The sequence below is a fragment of the Apodemus sylvaticus genome, chromosome 7, assembly GCF_947179515.1.
Source record: "Apodemus sylvaticus chromosome 7, mApoSyl1.1, whole genome shotgun sequence".
NCBI lineage: Eukaryota > Metazoa > Chordata > Mammalia > Rodentia > Muridae > Apodemus > Apodemus sylvaticus.
Genome location: NC_067478.1, coordinates 14,747,605 through 14,764,472, shown reverse-complemented (window position 1 = coordinate 14,764,472; position 16,868 = coordinate 14,747,605).

Genomic DNA, 16,868 nt, shown 5'->3' with positions numbered 1-16,868 from the left:
GATTTAGATACAACACTCTGGATTCACCAATATAGAATAAATGATAGAATACTTTTTGTGAAGTTGCCACATATAAATGGACTGGACATTGTAAATGTAACTCCTACCTAACAGTCTTCATAATTGTTTCATATTTGTTCCTACTGCATGTTGTTTATTATGAGAAAGAGCCTTTTAATTTAGACAAAAAGGGGGACGTGTTGGAGTTTGGTCTGGAGCTGCTTGTGCTCATATGCTGTATTCTGTACCCCAAGATCTGGTTGCCCCAAAGATGAGCAAATTCCCCCGCCCCCAGGCTTTGTTGTGTAAACCTTATTCCCCAATTTAAAACCATTGGTTAGGGACTGGGGAGATGGCTCAGAGATTAAGAGCACTAGCTGCTTTTCCAGAGGGCCTGAGTTTAATTCTCAGTACCCACCCAGCAGCTCATGACTGTCTATAACTCCAGCTCCCGAACAATCCGGCACCCTCACACAGCCATACAAGCAAAACACCAATGCACACACACACACACACACACACACACAGGAATCATTTAAAAAATTTTAAATTTGATTAAATAAAAATGTCTACAACTAGTTCCTGAGGAGAATAGGGAAAAGGTGGAGTTTGAATTACCAGGCTGGGGATCTCAGGTAGGAACAAGAGGGAAAAAGGAGCCATTGTGGTTGCGCTAACCAATAGGCTACATTCCATAAGTTGCTCCTCCTGCAAGGCCCTCAGCAGATTGCCAGCGGGTCCCAGCCTGTGAGTGTGAGGGACCATCTAAACCCTCTGGCCTGTTTCCACTGTTAGATTCAGCAGGTTTGTTGAAGCCACAGTGCACAAGAAAGGTGGGCGGGTGCCTGGGCATCACTGCCCCCTCAGTGGAGCACTGCCCACTCCTTTGTTTCTAGCTCTGTCCTTGCCTGTCTCAGGGAGGAGGACAGGTGGGATCAGGACTTAAGGCCTACACCAGAGCACAGCTGGCTCGCCTTCCTTCTCTGTCTTTGCAAGTCTCTGTTCCCAAGAGACCACTGCTCTGGGTCCCCAGTAGTTGCCAGTCCTCAGATCCTTGACTCCTTTCCAGATTCTAACCCCACCCTCACACTCCCAGCTCAGGCCCCTAGAGCCCTAAGAACCCCTCATTCCTTTCCTCCCTTCCTCTACCATGGGCGATCCGGGTTGACGGGCTTCCGGGGAACTGGCATTTTTTTTAGAGTACTGTGTTTTAGAAAAGGAAATTCCAATTACAAACTCAAAGAGAAGCAGAATTATATCAAAGGAATGAGAAAAAGGACCGGGACTGGGGTTCAGCGGCCAAGCATGTGCTCAGCATGCACGAGGCCCTGCCTTTGATTTCTCTGACAAGAAACAAAATGAGAAAAACCACAAGCTTGAAAGAGGCCATATGTGTGCTTTTGAGACAGAGTCTAAGCCATGTGGCCCTGGCTGGACTTGAACTCACTGTCTTCCCATGCTTCCTCGTTCCAGGTGCCAGCATTACGGCGCATGCCCCAACACCTGGCTTTAAAGGGGTCTTTAAGGTGACAAATGTTGTGATAGCAAATCAAAAAAAAAAAAAAATTCATGGCGACTCCTGACATCCCTGTAACGCTTCCCCTGCTAGGGCTTAGGGTTCTTTTGGTTTGTTCTCTTTTGTTTTAAGACAGAGCCTTGGTATGTAGCCCTGGTGACCTAGTGTTCACCATGTAAACCAAGCTGGTCTTGAGCTCTGTGTGCCCCTGCTGCCTCCTAGGTGCTGGGATTAACGGGGTGATGGTTTCTACATAAAATAAATGAGGAGACGGTTCAGCAGGTAAAAAATACTTACTGTGCAAACCTGACCATGTGAGTTCAGTCCCAGGAACTCACATGAAATCTAGATGCAATGGTATTCATATAAAAGCCCAGCACTTCGCCGGGCGGTGGTGGCACACTTGTTTGATCCCAGTCCTCGGAGGCAGGTAGATCTCTGGGAGTTCAAGGCCAACCTGGTCTATAGAATGAGTGCCAGGACAGCCAGGACTACACAGAGAAACCCTGTCTTGAAAAAGTCTAGCACTTCTATGAAATGAGAGGCAGAGGCATACACTGGCCTGCTCATGTTCTCTGTCTCTGACTGTCTGTCTGCCTCTCTCTCTCTCTCTGCCTCTCTCTCTCTTTCTCTCTCTGTCTCTCTCTCTCTCTCACACACACACACACACATACACACACACTATACATAAACAGTTTTGCTTAGCGAGATGACTTGGTGGTTGAGTATGTCCTGCTTTTCCAGAGGACCTGAATGAAGTTCTCAGCACCCACGTCAGGTGGCTGACAATTCACTGTAATTCCAGTTCCAGTGGTTCTGACACACCCAGCCTCTAAGGTCACCCACACTTATGTGCAGGTACCCGCAGACACACAGACGCACAGACACGTGTACACACAATTAAAACTAAAGTGAATCTTAGCCAGGCATATATCAGCACTCAGGAGGCAGAGACCACCTGTCTAGGTGTCTAGGAATGTAAGGCTAGTCTGGTCTACAGAGTGAGCTTCAGCCTAGTCAAGGCTACATAGTAGGACCCTACCTCAAATAATAAGTTAATAGCAGCATCAACGAGTTAACATTTTCCTATCCTTTTATTTTATGGGTGTGGGTGTTCTGCCTGCCTGCATGTCTGTGTACCACATGTATATCCGGTGCCCAAGAGGCTAGACGAGGCACTGGCTCCCTTAGCACTGGAGTAACAGATGCTTGAGAACCATCATATGGGTGCTGGGAATTGAACCCAGGAAGAGCTCTACTTCTAAAAGGGCAACCAGCACTCTCAACCACTGAGACATCTCTCTAGTCCCAAAAGTAAACTTTTTAAAACACATGAATTTTCAAAATGAAGTAAGCAACTTGTAATTTGTCAGATGACTTTTTTTCCCCAAACTGAGACTGAAGATAATTAATTCAGCCTTCTCTCTAACATGGAAATGTTGATCATTTGGGAAAATTATTTTGTTTTTCTTAACCCATTATTGACAATATTGCATACATGCTACATATAGGTCACTGATAATATTGTTAATTTGTGTGCATGTGTGTGTGTCCATATGTACATGTACAGTTTTACCATGGTGTGCACATGTGAGAGAAGACAGGTTTTTCACAACTACATTTTCCTGTAGACATATTCCTTGCACTTTTCTCAAGGCCTGAACGTGAAGGACATTGAAAACAAAGCTTCTTCAGGCTTTTGGGAGGTCTACCTCTGTATCCTACAAGGTTTAATGACCACCTACTGCTTACTGGTCTACACAAGAGGTGTGAATGTGTGTACTCCAAGGTACACACAGCAGACCAGGCTCCTCCTCCACCCACTCACAAGTGGAGGTTGGTACTGATGGTGAAACAGACTTGAAAACACAACCACTCTGAGGCAGGGGATACCATCCAGCTGTGGTCTTGGGCCCTTTAGGATTGATGAGAGTGATCAGAGGGGGTGGGGGGGGCGGAGGTCCAGTCAGAAGGACAGACACATGTAAGCAACTGGTGGAGACAGATTTCCCCTGGGCCAGATCTAAGGCACGCTGAGTTTGAGGGAGAGTTGGAGAGCGGGAAGGAGTGTCACTAGTTAGTGGTGGGCGTGGTGGGCAGAATAATGGCCGTGCGAAGACATCATGTCCTTACATATAGTTCATGGCAGAAGGAATTTCACGGGTGAAGTTAGAAGGGTCTTGAATTACAGAGTTTATTATGGGTAACCATAGTGGGTAACAATTAATAATAAGTATCGCCCTGCCGGGTCTCTTCACCAAATCTTGGCGAGGTCTCGCTCTGCATCCAAATGCCCAGTAAAACATGACTCTTAAAGCTGAATACTTAACTAAATATATTTATGTATATAAAACTCCCAATTGCGTAATGTCAATTTATAATGATAAAGTATTATCCAAATATTTCTACCCTCTCCAAAACACCAGAAATACATCTGAGGCCATCTGGATATCCATGCCAGGCTCATCTGGTCCACCCAGCCTCTTCCGCCCCTCCTCCTCTCTCCCCTGTAATCACTGGCCTATCACTGCCTCAATGTAAATGGATAGGAAATATCTTGTAACAGGTAACTTTGGTGTGCTCAATGTAAGAACAAAATAAAATAAAATGGGAAAACAAAAGCAACACATGAGGCGGGCAGGAGATAGAGCGATTCAGGACCTTTGGGAGCCAAAGAATTCAGGTGGCATTGGTGTCAGAAGCAGGGACAATCAGGTAAAGACCTGGTAACCTACAGTCACTAAGGACTGGAATATGCCAACCTTCCCATAGGGTCATCTAAGAAGAGTTCGTCGGGGCTCACGGAGGCTGAAACAACAATCGTGGTGCCTGAGTTAAGCCCTCTGCATACACGTCATGGTTGTATAGCTTGGTGTTCTTGTGGGACTCCTAACAGTGGGAGTGGGGGTTGTTTCCGACTCTTCTGCCTGCTCTTGGGACCCTTTTCCTCGTACTGGGTTTTGTCACCTAGCCTTGATCGGAGGGTTTGTACCTAGTCTTATTGTAACTCGTGATGCTGTATTCAGTGGAAGTCCTTTGGAAGCCTGCTCTTTTTTTTTTTTTAAAGGAAAAATATGACTCTGATTTTAATTCAGTGGAACCTACTTGTTGAACTTATCTTCGACTACAAACCAGTGAGATAGCAGACAAGCCCCTGAGGTGATAAATCTGTGTGACCCCAAACCACTAAGGCTGTGTTGTTGTTGGGTTTTGTCCAGTGCTAGGGACTGGATCCAGGACTTCATGCAAACACTCTGTTACTGCTCTGCACCCTTAGGCCAGGGCCAATGTGTTACTGAGCTAGTAACAGAAAAGTAGTGACGGTATAAGGTAGGCAGAATAGCAAATAGCTTTAATCCCAGCACTTAGGGAACTGAGGCAGGAAGATGAGTTTGCAGTTAGCCTAGGCTACACCGTAAGACTACCTCAAAACAAACTGATAAATAAAATAAAAACTACTAAAAATGTAGATGCCAAGAGTTAGGTATTGCTGCAGCAAATTCTAAAAATGTGGGCTTTGGGATCAAGTAGTGGGCAGAGGCTAAGAGAACATTTGAGAAGGGCTGGTGAGAAGACTCAGTGGGCAAAGACACTTGCTGCCAGGCCTGAGTTTGATCCCACATCTTACAGGTAGGAGAGCTCTGACTCCTGCTAACTGTCCTCTGACCCATGCGCTGAGGCATATATGTACCTACACACAACAAATACATGAATGTAATATTTAAAAATTCATATTAAGGATCATCATAGAAGAAGTTGAGATTGTCTTCAACCACTGGATGAAATTTTGACTTGGGCACGTAGTTCAGTAGGTAGAGTGCTTGGGCTTGCCTGGGCTTGCCAGATTTGCTCTCAAGCACTGTACACACCTATAAGGCCACGCTTAAGAGACTGGACAGGGGGACTGCACACTTAGGGCCAGTCTGGACTACATAGCAGGTCTTTGACACTAAAATAAATTACATAAATGAAAATAAAAAAGGTGGAGGAGGAGGAAATAAAATAAAATGAAATTTGATATTGGAAACTCTCAGATAGCAAACCAGAAAAATACTTTACCTCAAATTGTTGAAGTTGCTGGGTATAGTGCTCAGGCCTTTAATTGCAGACTGTGGGAGGCAGAGGCAGGCAGATCTCAGTGGATTCAAGGCCAGCCTATAATTGACACAGAAAGTTTCAGGATGCCAGGGCTATGTAGAGAGATACTGCCTCAAACACACACACACACACACACACACACTCACACACACGTGCATACTCACACACACAAGCACATATACATACATACACACACATACACACACACACTCACACACACACAAGCACATATACATACACATACACTCACACAAGCACATATACATACAAACATACACACACACACACACAAGCATACACACACACACACACACACACTAATATAGAAATGAGAGCTAACTACAGCAGTGCACACCTGTGATTCCCAGCTCTTGGAAAGTAGAGGCAGGAGGATTGGGGGTTCAAAGTCATTCTCTACTACAGTTTAAGTCCCAGGTCAGTTTGGGCTACATGACACTCTAGCTCAAACAAAACTAAACAAAACTAAGCAGCAGACAGTTAGTTAGGAAGCATTCGAGAATCCATCCCTCCAGGCCTCAAGTCCACAGCAACTGCTTTTGGGTCCTGTCTCCACCGAGCACTAGAGCGTCCATGCGAGTATGCTCTGAGGCTGGGGAATTGCTTTAAAGCTCAGTGGTTTCAAAGACTCTCCCCTCAGTTCCACACCACCCCCTCTGCCTCCCAGTCGCCCTCCCCCAGGAAGCTTCTCAGGTGCAGGAATTGAAAGAAACAATGCGTCTCTCCCTTCTCTTCCTAGTTAGCTATTTAAAGAAAGCTTTTTCCCCAGGTCACTGACTGACCTCAGAAACAATGGAACAGAAAGTTCAGTGAGCACAACTGGGTGGGTGTTGGTTCGAGCCTGGTCCCAGCATTTCGGAAGTCACGCCCAAGAGCTCCCAGCTCTTAACCAGCACAAAACAGCAGCTCGTAAGGACCAGCCTTACTAGGTTTATGCGGTATACTCAGGACGCCAGTTCTGGGAAGATTGATACTGAGAACTTAAAACCTTAAAGAGGGACAGGGAACTTGGTTCAGTGGTTAAGGGTATATACTGCTCTTGTAGAAGACCTGAGTTAGATTCCCAACACCCCTGTCAGGGCCATCACAACAGCTGGTAACTCCAGCCCTGGGGCATCTAGTGCGGGGAGGGGGGAACCCCCCCACTTAGCAGCTTCCCCTCTCTCCTTCCCTCCTAGTCCCTCCCTCTCACCTCTTCTTTTCTCATCCATCCCTCCTCCCTTTTTCCTCAGAAAAGGGGAAGCCTCCCATGGGTATCCCCCTCCCTTGCATATCAAGTTGCAGCAGGACTAAGTGCATCTTTCCTAGTGAGGCCAGACAAGGCAGCCTTTTATTTTAAAGAGGGGTGACTGGGTGCTTTGTAATCCTACCTTAGAGTGAGAGGCTGGAGGATCGATCATTGAAGGCCAACCTGTCAGTTCCAGGCCAGTCGGGGCTGTACAGTGAGAACCTGTCTCAACCAAATCAAATAAAAACAGGAAAAAAAAATTTTTAAGCAAACTGATGAAGCTGGGATGGTTTTGCAAGTGAAGCACTTGTGTGAAGATCGGGGCAGGTTCCCTTGCTACAAGGGGACTGACCCAGCTGTAATTGCAGCACAGTGAAGGCTGAGGCTGGAGATCCCCAGCAGGAACTGGCCAACTAGGCTGTAAGGGGTAAGCTTCGGAGTCAACCAATAGATGCCACTTCACGTTAGAAGGTAAAGTGACGGGGACCATCCCCAGCATCAGCTGCCTGTGCACATGCAGATGTAGTGTGCATGCTAACCACTAAGGAAATGCCAAAAGACAAAACGGAACCAAAACAGAATATTTCAAAACATTTTTTTTAAAAAGGAAAGAGTCCTGTGACACGGATGAAAGATAAAGGCGTTCGCTGCTGAGTTTAATCCGCAGAAGTCAGGTGGCAGGCAGGGAACCCACTCCTGACAGGGCGCTCTGACGGCTGTACACTTGAACACGCTCTTTTAACCTGCAAGCTACGCTGCAGACTCACTCCTTTCTGAGTTTCTGATGCATGGCAGAAAGCGGATGCTCCTTTGGTAAATGAACTTAGCCAGATACAAGACAACAAATGCTGCAGTTTTCCTCTCATCTGAGGTAGCTGCAGACAGAAAGTACACTAGAGGTGACCAGGGGCGAGAGGGAGGAGAAAATTAATTACTTAGTGGTTAGAGTCTGGGGTGATGCAAAGCTTTTAGAAACAGAAAAGGGCGATGGTTGTGAAACACTGAATGAAATTCCCGCCACTTACAGTATTCTGCTGTTGGGAGGACTTGGCAGCAGAGGTCCTGCTTAGAGGAGGAGCTGGTCCTAAGTTTGGCTCCTTGACACTGTCCCCCAAAATAGTCAGGATGGAAAGTTTTTTGTGGTATATATGTATTATATGTGTATGTATATTTATACATATGTATATGTATGTATGTTTACGTATGAATATGTACAATCTTTATGTGTGTATATATACATATATGTATATATGTGTGTTTATGTATGATGTGTACAATATGTTTATATATGTGTATATATACATGCACACACACACAAATATATATTTGTTTGTTTGTTTGTTTGTTTGTTTTGAGATAGAATCTCACAGTGTAGCCTTGGCTGGCCTGGAATTTGTTCTTAGACCAGGCTGGCCTTGAACTCCCAGAGATTCAACTTCCTCCACCTTCTGAGTGCTACGATTGAAGGTGTGCACCACCACCATGCCTGGCCCTGTTGTGCATATTTTACTACAAGGCCTTACTATGGAGCTCAGGCTGGACTCACACCCACAATTGTACTGCCTCTGCCTCCACAGTGCTGGAATTAAACACATGCACCATCATGACATCGATCTAGAATCAAGTTCTTTTCATCAGTATTATTTTTCTGAGACCTAGGATTCCCCTTGAACTCACTGTTTGACTGAAGATGACCTTGAAGTCCTGCTTTTCCTGCCTCTACCTTTTAAATGCCTCGATCGATCGATCGTGGGTGAGAGCCACCTCTGTTTTTATGCAGTACTGGGGATCAACCCACAGCTTTGCCTGCTTACTAGGCTGCATCCCCAGTCCTTGTTTGTTTCTTTGCCTGTTGGTACGAGACAGGGTCTCACTTGGCAGTTCAGGCTGGCCCAGAACTCAATACATAGTCCAGCTAGCCTCAAACGTTTGGTCATCCTTCTGCCTCAGCCTTGCAAGTGCTGACTCTGGGCTACAGTACCACACCCAGCAAGGAATGTAATGCCTGCGCATGTTACAGCAGGGGCGAACCTTTGAGCCCATTATAGTAAATCAAATAAATTCACATGAAAGGGTAAGTATCGCATGACTCTGCTTGTGCTTGGCATTAGAACAGGCAGTCATAAAGATAGGAAGCCCCGGAGGTCACCAAGGGTAGAAGAAAATGGAGAGTGATTGCTTAACGGGTCAGAGTTTCTGTTGAGGATAATGAAAAAATTCCCAGAAATAATGGGGATGGGAGATGTATTTAATACCAACAATTTATGTGCATGGCTCTACAGTGGTGAGCATGCACAACCTTGTCCTGGATATTTTAACAGAAAAATCTAGGAGAACAGGTGAAAATGTATTAACTACAAAGAGAGACCAGGACGCACACACCAGAGCGGTGCCGGTGCCTGCAGTCTTCGCACTTGCGCACTTGAGCATTGGCGATGTAGAGGGAGGAGGAGACCCTGGGGATCCAGCAGCATTCCTGGCTATGTAGACCCTGTCTCAAAAGAGATGAGGTGAGTGCCGGGACCTCCCAGGCACACACCTGGCTGTGAGCCCCAGCGCGATAAAGGGGGCCTCAGAGACAGGTGCGGGGAGGAAGCCCTGTCAGGAAATGGGCCACAGAATTCAGTTTGCAATGGGTGTGTAGGAGCATGTTCCCTCTCTTTTCTCCTCACACCCAATAAATTATAGGAGATTAATTAATGAGTCACTGAGGGCTTGACAAATCAGGCCAGCGGCCCCTTGGCCTCTGTCTGCTATTGTACCTCAATTTGTAATAGCATTTCCTTCTTTGGCCACTCTCTTGAAATTGGTTCTTTTCTTTCTTTCCCTCAGCGTTTTTGATGATTGCATACATGTACAGCAAAGACTACGATTCCATTCACCCCCCCCCAATGCCTCCTCCCATCCCCACACCCCCATTCCTGCAGACCCTTTCTGTTGCATTTTATTTCATTTTATTCTTTGAGACAGGGTCTCACGATGGAGCCCTGGCTGCTCTAGAACTTGGTGGCCTTGAACCAGGCTGGTATTGAACTCACAGAGGTCTGCCTGAGTGCTGGGATTAAAAGCATACACCACGGTGCCTGGTATTTTATTTCATTTTAGAATTTCATACATGAGCGTGAGTACTATATGTACATCATGACCCTCTTCCTCCCTCTTCTCCCCTTCAACTCCTCCTGTGTCCTCCTCTCAACTCCATAACCTCCTTTCAAATTATTATTGGTTTACATACACACACACACACACACACACACACACACACACACGGGTATGACTTGCTGAGTCGACTTAGTGTTACCCATAGGCATATGTGTTTAAGGCTGACCACTTAGGATTTGTGGGGCTCTCTTCTTTTTAAGATGTATTGCCATGTTTTGTGGCACACACCTTTAATCCTAGCACTTGTGAAGTAGAGGGATCTGAGTGAGTTCAAGCCAGCCTAGTCTATGCAGCAAGTTCCAGGACAGCCAGGGCTACATAGAAAGATCCTGTCTCAAGAAAAATATTTTACTTACATTTCTCTGTGTGTGTTTATGTATTTGTAGTAGTGTCTGTGTGTGAATGTGTGTGAGCGTGTGTGTCTCTGTATGTGAGTGTGTGTCTGTTTGTGTGAATATGTATGTCTCTGTGAGCATGTGTGTGAGTGTGATTGTGTGTCTGTGTGTGTCTATGTGAGTGTGTGTGAATGTGTATGTGTGTGAGTGTGTGTGTGTGTTTGTATGTAAGGGTGTATGCTCTTACACACACACCACCAACCCCAACCCCAGACAGGGTTTCTTAGCATAGCCCTGGCTGTCCTGAAACTCCTGTAGACCAAGCTGGCCTCAAACTCAAGAGATCCACCTGCCTCCGCCTCCGAGTGCTGGGCTCGCAGATGCAAGCTTAGCTTTGTTATATTGCACCCCCACCCAACTCCCCAGCTGAAGACCAGACCCAGGGCCTTGCACTGTGGAAGCAAGGGCCCTACCACTAAATCTGTCTTTCTCACAGTGTTCCTGGAGCCTGGGAGGAGGTAAGGTAGATGTCTCACTTAGGGCTAAGCACTCAGTGTTGCCTGTTCTTAGTATTACTGTTTATGAGTCTCTGCATTAACTGTTACCCACGGCATATAGAAGCTTCTCTGACCAAGGGCAAGAACAGCACTAGGCTAGGATCAAATACCTTGGTATTTATAAAGGTAGCTTGACTACATGACCATTCAACAACAACAACAAATATATATATATATATATATATATGTATATATATATATATATATACATACATACATATATATCCACCATGCCCAGCTTAGTCATGCACTTTAAAAATAAGACATTTATTTTATTTTGTATGTATGTGTGTTTTGTCTACATGTATGTTTGTGCACTAGGTGTGTTCCTTAGAGAGGTGGCATTGGTTCCCCAGGAACTAGAATTACAGATGGTCGTGAGCCACCCTGTGAATCCTAGAAATCAAACCCAGGTCCTCTGCAAGAGCAACAAGTGCTCTTAACTGCTGAGCCATCTCTCCAGCCCCACAAAGTTTATGGCAGGTTACAGAGTCAGATTTCTGGCCCCGAATCCTATCAGAAAATGGTTAATTGCCTTAAAGCAATAGCCTTTATTGTGCCACATTCTTTCTGTTTTTTAATGAGTTTTTAAAAAATACATTTGTTATCCTTTTCTGTGCACTGTTTCCACACCTGATGCCCGAAATGGTCAGAGGAGAGGGTCAGGTCCATGGAACTGGAGGTGCCGACAGTAAGGTCACTCCTTCAGAAACCTTGTCTCAAAAAAATTAAATAGGGCTGGTGAGATGGCTCAGCGGTTAAGAGCACTGACTGCTCTTCCAAAGGTCCCGAGTTCAAATCCCAGCAACCACATGGTGGTTCACAACCATTCTAACAAGATCTGATGTCCAGAAGAGTGTACTTACATATAACAATAAATAAAATAAATCTTTTAAAAAAATTAAATAAGGGGGCTGGAGAGATGGCTCAGCGGTTAAGAGCACTGACTGCTCCTCCAGAGGATCCAGGTTCAGTCCCCAGCACCCACACGGCAGCCACAGCTGTCTGTGACTCCAGTGCCAGGAGATCTGACAGCTCCACACCCACCAATACATATTAAAGAAAGTTAAATTTAAAAATTAAATACGTAAATAAAATCATTCTAAACATTGGAAGATAATTTGCTGGTGGACTAGGCATAGATTATGAGGGTGAAGAGCCAAAGAGAATCCCGAGATTTTTATTTTTTCTTTTTCAAACAGGGTTTCTCTGCTTGGAACTCACTCTGTAGACCAGGCTGGACTCAAACTCACAGATCATCCTGCTCTGCCTTCTATATCCTCGGAGTAAAAGCACAAGATATCACCACTCCACTTCTTTTTTTCTTTTAAGAGAACATCTTGCTAAGAAGCTCTGGCTGACCCTGGAACTCCCTATGTAGACCAGGCTGGCCTTGAACTTCCAGTGATTTGCCTGCTTCTGCCTCACAAGGGCTGGACCCAAACATATACCCTTCTCTTTTCCCATGTGTATATGCGTGTTTGCATATGTATGTGCAGGGTTGTCTGTGTTTTCATGTGTGTGTGTGTGTGTGTGTGTGTATGTGTGTGCTGCTATTACAAAGGAGATTGGTTCTTAGCACCCATATTAGAGGTGGCTCACAACTGCCTGTAACTACAACCTCTGGGGATCCACTGCCCTGAGGTGACGCACAGAATGTACACTTACACATAATTAATAATAAATCTAAAAATGAATGAAACCAAATTATGGGAAAGGAAGCAGATATTGAGGGAGGGCATAAAAAAAAAAAAAAACAGGGGAGTAAAACAAAAGAGTTAGGTCAGAGTTCCAGAGCTTGTCACCCAAGATGCTTCAGGGCAGAAGCAAGCTACGGTGGAGGCCTGAATTGCTGGTAAACTTGTCTCCGTGGATCTGGAACTTAGAGCACCACCCCCCTTCCTTGTCAGGAGTAAAACGGTTCCTGGAACTGTTCAGGTCAGAGTTCAGATGCCCAGATTCTAAAAAACTGGGTGTGCATGGAGGACCATCTATAACCCAAGCAGACAGGAAGAGGAGAGAAGGAGTCCCCCAACAAACTGAAGACCAGATTCACCAAACAAGATAAAGGTAATGTCTGTGGAAGAGGGTCTTGCTCCAGCCAATTTCCTCCAAAGATAATCTGAGGCATGACCAATTTGCTAATGACCCATTTTCCTAGTCAAGTTCACACTCCACCTCTTGGAGAACTTACCCATGCCCTCTGGACTTGGGCGTTTCATGGTCCTCCCAGGAGTCTGGTGTTTACCACCTCAGATGGTTCTCCCTCCCTGGGATCTGAGTAATATCCTATTTTCATATTTCTGGTAAGCTCTTATCATCATGATAGTCCACAAACTGGTCACATAAGGCATCTCTTTGTTTGTTTTTTTAATTCTTCCGCTGAGACAGCAGAAGAGATGGTTTATTGCATCTATTACACTTAGGCACAAATGAGAACCGAATGCAGCGGGTCCAGGGCAGAGGAGCAAGGCGACACTCTCACAGGTTGGCAGCGAAGAGCTGGTGCAAGCTCCAGATCCGCTGAGACAGCTTTTGCCACCATCTCAAGCCCCCAGCATTCCTTGTTTCTACCCTGGAGCATCTTGGGTAACAAGCCAGCTTACCTGGGATCTTGCTTTGTGCATTAGCCTGCACATTGACTCTGTCTCCACTCTGTCCGTTCTCATGGTTCAAAAGTCTGAATGAGAGAGATGGTCCCAAGGCCCAGAGCATGTCTGACTCTTAAACATTTTCTTTCCTTTTATTCTTTTCAACACAGGATCCAGTTACAAAGTAATGAACACAGGTGTGGGAATCCAGATTTGGGGGTGGGGTAAATGGAGACAAAGGAATGTTTGTTCATGTATAATGACAAATAATTATAGCTATTGCTTACTTTACACATAGTTTCCTTAGCCAGGCATGGTGGCCCAGACCTCTAATCCCACCAGTAAAGAGGCAAAGGCAGGTGGATCTCTGTGAGTGAAAGGCTCCAGGTCAGTCAGAGCTACTTAGTGATTCTCTCTATTCCTCTCTCTTCCCCTCTCCCTCTCCCTCCCCTGCCTACTCTGAAATAGAACTTCACTATGTAGCTTTAGCTGTCCTGGACTTCACCATATAGATCAGACTGGCCTTGAACACACAGAGATCCAACTGCCTCTGTCTCCTGGGTGCTGGGATTAAAGTCACACACCACTGTGCCCAGCTGAGACCATATAACAAACAGATCCAATTTTTTTATGTGATGCTAGGAACTGAACATAGGGCCTTGTATAAACTGTCATTGAATCATATCTCAGTTTGGCAAGTAATTATGTTTTAATATGTATATATGTATGTATTTATGAATTTGTGTGCATGTGGAGGTCTGAGGACAACTTTGTGGAGTCAGTTCTCTCCTTCCACCAATGTGAGCTCTAGAGATTAAATTTGGGTGATTTGGTTTAGTAGCAAGCACCTTTATGCACTTAGCCATCTCAGCGGCCCAGTAATTTGTTTAACAAACAAAGCAAAACCGGGGACCTGGAAAGATGTCTCAGTTGCTAAGAGCACTTGCTGCTCTTGCAGAGGACCTGGGTCCAATTCCCAGCACACACATGACAGCTCACAACCCTCTATAACTCAAGTCCCTGATTCCCGGGTCTGACCTCCACGAATTCCAGCCCCACACGTGGTACACATACATACACGTAGGCAAAATACGTAGGCAAAATACATGAAACCCATAAAGCAAAAGTAAATCTTTTAAAAAAACAAAACTATATAAGAGGCTGTAGAGATGGCTCAGGGCTTAGGAGCCCTTCCTGCTCTTGCAGAGAACCCACGTTCAGTCACCAGTACCCACGTGGCAGCTCACAACTGCCTACGACTCCAGTGCCAGGCGATTCATTGCCCTTTTCTGGCCTCCATACATGCAGACAAACTGTCATATACATTAGAAACAAAAAAAACCCAAAACTCTGAAAAAACAACAGGCATGAGTCTTAATCACGTAATGATCCAAGAAATGTCAAATTCCAGAATTTAAACCACTACAAATAGACACTCTGTTAGAAAATGATCTTTTAAATGTCTTTCATTTCTGTTGAAATATCTGAGAGGTACCTCTAATTTGGATGACTCAATTAACAGGCTGTTTAATGGTGAGATGAGTGGGTGACAGTCGTGAGGAACGTAGAACAGGACATAGAATGCAACTGTTTACCTCCCAGGGCTTTAGATCATACAGAACCTGGGAAGGAAGACCCGGTTGATCATTGCTTTTGAAGGTTTTTTTTTTTTTTTTTTTTTTTTTTTTTCCCCAGTTTTTCAAGACAGGGTTTCTCTGTGTGGCCCTGGCTGTCCTGGAACTCACTCTGTAGACCAGACTGGCTTCAAACTTAGAAATCCTCCTGCCTCTGTCTCCCAAGTGCTGGGAGTAAAGACATGTGCCACCACTGCCTGGCTGTTTTTGGTTGTCTTACACAGGAGCACACTCCTTTTTATTTATTTATTTTTTTTGGTTTTTTGGAGGCAGGGTTTCTCTGTATAGCCCTGGCTGTCCTGGAACTCACTCTGTAGACCAGGCTGGCCTCGAACTCAGAAATCCACCTGCCTCTGCCTCCCAGAGTGCTGGGATTACAGGTGTGTGCACACTTATTATTATTATTATTATTATTATTATTATTATTATTATTATAGCATTAAATCGAAAGTCTCGTAAATGATCATATTAAGGAATCTGGAATGGTTAAAAACAAGATACACTGAGTTACAAACTAGAGAAGCCTAAGACAGGCAAATGTAAGGTGCTGTCCTGAATTAGAAAAAGGACATTAGGTTTAAAAAAAAAAAACAACTCAAGGAAGTCTGTGCAAACTATGGACTTTGGTTAATAATGAACTAATAATGGCCTGCTAATAATAATAGATGAGCTGTACGAACGTAAGACGTCAATAAAGGGACTGGCTTACTAATGCTTGCGAAGAGCACGAGGGGCCTCAGTACCATCTGCTCACAGTCCTGTAAGCACAAAGCTGCTCTAAAAGTGGCCCTGGAGGTAAAGGTGCTTTCGTACCAGCCTGCTGACCCGAACTTGACCCCTGGAATCGATGTAAAGGTGGAAGGAGAGAGCAGACTTCCCAGTGTTGTTTGACCTTTGAACACATGTGGAGACCCCCCACACATGTGCACACACACACACACACACACACATGCATGATAGATAAAAAATAATCTTAAACTAAAAAAATCACCTTTCAAAAAGCTGAAAGAGAGCTAACAATATAGCTCAGTTGGTAGCATTTGCCTAATGCTCATGAGACCCTGGCTTTACCCCTCAGCACCACAGACATCAGTTGGTGGCACTTGCCTCTGACCTTATTACTTGGGAGGGAGAGGTAGAAGGTCAGAAGTTCAAGGTCATCCTAGGTTTCAAACTGAACATGAAGCCAGCATGGGCTACACTAAGACCCTGACTCTCTGAGAAAAGGGAGCAGGTAGCTTAGGTTTGTTTGTTTGTTGTTTCTTTCTTTACGTGTTTATGACAGGACTTCACTATATATCCCTGGCTCACTGTATATACCAGGCTAGCCTGGAACTCTAAAGATTTATTTGCCTCTGCCTCTTGAGTACTGGGATTAAAGGCATTTACTACCACATCCAGCAACTTAGAAGATTTTTTTTTTTTTTTTAGAAAAGATTTATTTATTCTATGTAAGCACAGTGTGGCTGTCTTCAGATACTCCAGGAGAGGGAGTCAGAGCTCATTACTGGATGGCTGCTCCCTGCAGCTCTGCTTGCTCCAGCCCAAAGATGTGTGGATTTTATGTAATGAGTACACTGTAGCTGTCTTCAGACTCTCCAGAAGAGGGCGTCAGATCCTGTTACAGACGGTTGTGAGCCACCATGTGTTTGCTGGGATTTGAACTCAGGATTTTAGGAAGAGCAATTAGTGCTTTCAACCGCTGAGCCATCTCTCCAGCCCTCCCAAC